Source organism: Callorhinus ursinus, unplaced genomic scaffold (assembly GCF_003265705.2).
Source record: "Callorhinus ursinus isolate GAN/ISIS: 27379988/994484 unplaced genomic scaffold, GSC_fseal_2.0 scaffold2576, whole genome shotgun sequence".
Taxonomy (NCBI): Eukaryota; Metazoa; Chordata; class Mammalia; order Carnivora; family Otariidae; genus Callorhinus; species Callorhinus ursinus.
Genome location: NW_027399630.1, coordinates 1 through 6,073, shown reverse-complemented (window position 1 = coordinate 6,073; position 6,073 = coordinate 1). Strand labels below are relative to the sequence as shown.

The 6,073-nt window shown below is 39.5% G+C and overlaps 1 non-coding gene across 1 annotated transcript; it reads right to left on the bottom strand.

Moving 5' to 3' along the window:
* Positions 1 to 500: 500 nt before the first annotated feature.
* Positions 501 to 604, bottom strand: LOC112817927 (U6 spliceosomal RNA). Its single transcript, XR_003206494.1, has one exon. It is a non-coding gene; the product is annotated as a U6 spliceosomal RNA (small nuclear RNA).
* Positions 605 to 6,073: the final 5,469 nt, after the last annotated feature.

Sequence of the window (6,073 nt, the reverse complement as noted above, 5' to 3'; positions counted from 1 at the left end):
CATCATAAGAAGCTCCTCAAAGCCAGGCTGCTTCCTCAGGCCCCTCAGCTATGAACTTAACTTGTAAATGTTCCCCCTTCTCCCTGCCAATCCCAGCATCAAAATCTTAATTCCTGTGGTTGTCAGTGGTTGCCACAGAGGAGGCAATCTGTATTGATCCAAACAAGAAATGACAGAAAAATCTTGGCCTATGAAAGGATAGCCCTGAAGGATAAATCCCAGCATCACCACCAATCAGTGAGTTCACAACCCGCCTCTTCTCAGTTTCCCCTTCAAGGAAATGAAGATAGCAAATATAACTGCCTCTTGCAATAAGTATGAGGAACCAATGAGAAAACATGCATGCAAATGGGCCAGATGTGAGATGTGGCCTGTAGATTAGGCCTGCAGATACAGTATGTAGGGAACTAAGCACTAAATCTAAAGCATAGTCCAAAGCCAAGACATGCACTGAATGCTATTATTTATAACCTGTAGAGCAGTATATAATTGTTCACTGTAATAACAATATTCCTACGAATTTCTGTGTCACCCTTGCCCAGGGGCCATGTTAATCGTCTCTGTTTTATTCCAATTTTAGAATAGGTGCTACCAAAGCGAGCACACAACAATATTCTCAATAAGCATAAACACCTAACTGGTTTCCAAGAATTCTTTCCATTTCATGAGTCAGTTTTGGTGGAGGGGTTTGGTATATATACTGTAATCTGCAGGCAACCAACAGAACTGTGAAAGCCAGCCAGGAAACAGAGAGAGACAGCAGAGAGTGTTGGTGTACTAAAGCCTTAGAGTGTCCCTCAGGTCAGGTCAGGTGGAAGGGAAATAGTGTGTTTTTGTTTCCATTAGACAAGGATTACCTTGTACCAGCACTAATATACAAGCCACTTAGCAAATTTATTTTCATTCAAACTGTAATGACATTCTGTGCAACATTCTCCAGAAGTTAACAGCTCTCCCAACAAGCAACAGCCTGTAGTTTGTGTGGCACTAATATGCAGCTAAATAGTTTGGGCTACTCAGACATCTGGCTCAAGGGAAACAGCTGGAAAAGCACAGCTATTAAGCTTTCGTTTGCCTTGAGAGCTTTCCCTACCAATGCCAAAGCGTTGTGGGAGACTCAAATACCTCATTGTGGCTCAGACCACTTTTCTAATTGCAGGTGGTGGTGTTATGCCTTCTTTTCCTCATTGTTGGGAAGTAGAATCCCATCTGGTTTTTCCTATTGGATCGTGTTATTTTGCATACACCTCATTACATTTAAAGCTCACCACATGCATGCAGGCAGAGAAAGACTTTATAGAAAAACAGTATATCAAGTCTAAAACCAAAAAGGAGTGTCTTAGACAGTGAGGATATTTGATGAAAGGGAAATTAAATCAAAAATTTTTTTTATTATTTTACCAGAAGTGCAGGGCCACAGAACTAATATCTGATGAGAGCTAATCAGATATATGTTAGTTCTTTATTACTTATTTTTCCCATTTTTTAGTGTTCACTGAAATTTTGTTTATGGAAGAGAAGGAAGCATGGAGAGCTTGTGTACGTTGTCCAGAAAAACACACTTAGAACATGTCCATTCCGAGGGTAAGAACCCAAGTAGTCCCCATGGACCTTCCATACAACTCCCTAAATATATCAGATTCTAGGGGTAGCTCAGTTGGTTAAGCGTCTGCCTTCGGCTCAGGTTATTATCCCAGAGTCCCCCAACTGGCTTCCTGCTCAGCAGGGAATCTGCCTCTCCCTCCTCCCTTTGCCCCTCCCCCAGCTTGTGCATGTGCACACCCGTGCACACGTGCGTTCTCTCCCTCTCTCAAATAAATAAAATCTTTAAATATAAATATATCAGATTCTAATTCTTGTCCAGAATTTTTTCAAATCTCATTAAATTTTAAAATTCTCCACATAAACTCCATAGTGGTAGTTTGCTGGAAATGTTAAGTTCCAGATATTTCTGGATACTTTGTGTGTCTCAGTGGTTATTTGCTCAGAAAAAGATATAGATAAATAAATGACACTATCTACCTCAGCATCTTAGGTGGAAGGCTCATATGTGTAACTGTCCTGCTCAGATACATTTTAAATGGCCAGTAGTAGTAAGAATGCAAAGTGATCAGGGAAAGCATCAGAGCAAGATACTTTGGAGAGGTAGACAAGGACAAAATTATAACACATGGAGACTTAAAGTTTATGACCATTCTTTTCTAAGTAAAAAAGGAAATCCTTCACAGTATTTTAAACAGGTGGGTGTTGATAACATGACTTGATTAGTGTTTTGAAAACTATGTACAGCTGTGGTCCAAGAAAGGATTCCCAGAGGAAGAAACAGCAGGAGATGAAGGTATCTTGGATTATGCCAAAGGCTTGAAGAAATAAATCAATAGACTGGATAATGGATTTGGATTTGGAGGCTACAGAAGTAGACCTATTGGAGGGGATTCTAAGGTTCTGGCTTATATAACTGGGTGAATGTTAGTATATCAATTCATCAGGGAACATGGGAAGAAGACCATGTATGAAGGGAAGTCCTTGAGTTCACTTTGGGACAACTTGAAATACATTTAGGATACTCAGCTGGGAGTGTCAAGCACTCAACTGCATGAGTGTGTTACACAGCAAAGTATCCTGGGATGGAGACATGTACTTAGAAATAATTCTTAGTTGAGCCTGTTGCACAATTAAGATTGCTTAAAGAAAGAAAACCAAAACAGACGAAAGACCAAGACAGAGATGAGTTACTTTATTACATGCTATGCCAAGTAGCATGACTCAAATTGAAAAGGCACTGGTCCCTTGGACTATGTTGTAAATGGACCCCTTGGAGTTGTTCAGTCTGACAGCCCTGGATAGAAGTTTGAGGACCCAATAACTAGGAGAGAGAAGAATAAGTTTATCAAGTGAGTGCCTGTAAAGACAAGAGGAAAACATGGGCCATATATGACAGCAGGAGGAAAGAGAAAAGACTTTCAAGAAGAGCAACATGAGAAGTTACAACTGTGACTGAGACATCAAGTATGGTGATGATATAAAAAGAAGGACATTGACAAACTTGGCAACACAAAAGTCATGAGCATTCTTAGCAAGAATCATCTCAGCGGAATTACTGAGGTGGAAACCAGATTGGAGTAAGAAAACAGGAGAGCAGAGGTCTGGCAACTCTCAAATCTCATCGTACTCTGAATTCTCTAGTAGCACTTACCTCACTGCAGTGAACCTATAACCATCTTAGCCTCTCAAATGAAGTGTGAGTTCATTGATATTAGGACCCTATCTGATTCACCTTTGCATTCCAGTCTCATCGTACCAGTCAGAGTGGTCCTCCCAAATCATAAATCAGATCAGCTCTGTACTCTTTCTAAAACCCTCTGCTGGTTCCCAGTCTCCTCAGAGCAAATGGCAGAATCCTTCATATGACCCTCAAGACCCTCTATCAGCTATTCTCATTATCTCTCTGGCTTTTTCTTCCACTACTTGCTCTTTAGCCATTCACTAAAGGACCATGACCTCCTTACTCATCCACAAAATGCTAAGCATGTTGTTCCCTTCTCACTTATTGTTCCTTTCACCTTGTGTGCTCTTCTCCTAGACGCCCTTGTGGTTAATTCCCTAGCCTCTTCCTGGTCTTTATTCAAACATCTCCTTTTCTGAGAGTACTTCCCTGACATATTTTTTCTCTTTAGTACTTAACACTTTCAAGCATACTCTATAAATTATTTGCCCTACCTATTTTGCCTCTTCTCCCTTAGAATATAAGTTCCATGAGGGTAGGAATGTCACATGAGTTTTCCTGCTGTTTCCTCAGCTCCAAAACAGTACTCTGCATAGAAAAGCACTCAGTAATTACTCGTTGAATGAATGAAAATTTCTAGTGCCTAATACAGTGCCCTATACATAATTGACAGATGATAAATTAATGAATAAACTTTTGTATTATGACCAAATTACATTGTTAATTGCTAAGATTGTATTGAATGAAAGGATACAACTGATTCTTTTAAAAATCTGTTTGCTTGTCATTAGTTTTTGATATTTATCTGTAACTCATCAAAATTGCAATATATGGTAAAATTCTTCACAGCAATTTGAAACTGCAGGGTTACACTGGCCATCCATATCGATCCTGAGACTAGATTGATCAAATGCTATCCACTCATTTGAATCTAATGCCTTTCCTGGAGCCTCAGAGTAAAGAAAAATGGCTTGTTTTTTTTTATTATTATTATTATTTCCCTAATAACAACACTAAAAATATGGATTATACAAGTCTAAAACTCTTTTGTTTTTAATCCCATTCTAAGTATGAGCCTGGCTTCACTGAATAGAAAGAATAGATAATGCCATAGTCCAGACTTAGACTAAGAGGGTAGATTAAACAATTGGGTGACAATGTTTCATGCTATCTTTATGTTCTTTACTGATGTTTATTTCAAACTGAGTCACCTATTGCTCCAAAAATTTCAACTTAATATGGTTTCATATCATCTTTCGCCCCAAAGAAGATAAAGACCAGGTTGTTGAGCCAAAGCTCAGTTGGCTTCATAAATTTATGACCTGTCATCAAGAATAAGTATGTGAAAATTGTCATAATGACAGAGATTAGTCTGTCCAGGGCAGAGGCGAGATCTTGATGCATAACTTATAAGCAGAATAAACAATTTTCTCTGAGGAGCTTGGTGAATGTTTTTAAGAAATATGGTCCACTGGTGATACTGTTGCAAGAACAGCTAGCTGTGTTTTGGGGGGAGAAAAAAAGAACATTTAATGATGACAGGTATGAGGCACAGCAACCACTATTCCCCTGAGGCCCAAACACTACAGAAAATGTGTACTAAGAGTATATGGCATGGCCAAAGATCATGTTTTAGGTTTCATGTCAAAAGCAAAAAAGAGGGGAAGCTTGGGTGGCTCAGTTGGTTAAGTGTCTGCCTTTAGCTCAGGTCATGATCCCAGGGTCCTGGGATCGAGTCCCACTTCGGGCTCCCTGCTCAGCGGGACGCTTGCTTCTCCCTCTCCCACTCCCCCTGCTTGTGTTCCCTCTCTCACACTGTGTCTCTGTCAAATAAATAAATAAAATCTTTTAAAAAAAAGGCAAAAAAGAAAAAGTAGTAAATTCCTTCCTCTGGGACATTTTTCTACTTCCTTGTCTTTTATCTTATCCAAACTAAGATAACCTAACTTTTTAAATTCATTAGCATTCATGATAAATCCCTTTCAGAGCCTTAAGAGGAAGGCAGCAAAAATTGTACTCTGATCCCCAAAATTGTATAAATAAAGCAACTGGGGATTCCTCATCCTCTATCATAACAGAGGTAATATCATAAATATCACCTTCTATAGATTTTTTTTAAAGGCAACAGCTGCATGGCCAACTTGGAAATCTCCATGGTGTGCCCACTGCACTCATGTTTCCCAACACAAATCTCTGATACATCAGCTCATTCAGGCTGGAGCCAACCCTTAAAGCCCCAGTGTATTTAAAAATATCTTTTTCAGTGAAATGGCTTAAGGGAAGGGAAGTGTTATGGTGCTGTCATTTGCTTGCCTTAGGGCCCGTTCAGTTGTAGAGTGATGTCACTTAGGTGTCTTTATCCTAAGAAACATTTTCCCTGAGGAAAGTCATTTACAAAGGCCGCTGTCTCCTGCTTAACTAGAACAGTTGTTAGTTCCACAGTGGGAGTGCAGCCTATAGGGTCTGAGGAACGTCCCAAAGCTGGTTTGGCCAGTTACTGTGTCACACTGGGCAAATTACTTGACCTCACTGGGCTTCAGCATACTCCATATGAAATAGGAATAAGTAATAATTTCTACTCCATAAGGTAGTTGTGCCAAGTAGTTGAGTGACTGAGAAGTTCCTGGTTCAACTAATATTTGACAAGGGAGCCAAGACACTCAAGGTGGAAAGGATAATTTCTTCAATAAATGGTGCTGGGAAAATTGGATATCCACAGGCAAAAAAATAAAACTGGACCCCTACCTTATACCACCCATAAAAATGAACACAAAATGGATTAAAGACTTAAACATAAGACCTGAAACCATAAAACTCTTAGAAGAAAACATAGGGGCAAAATTTCTT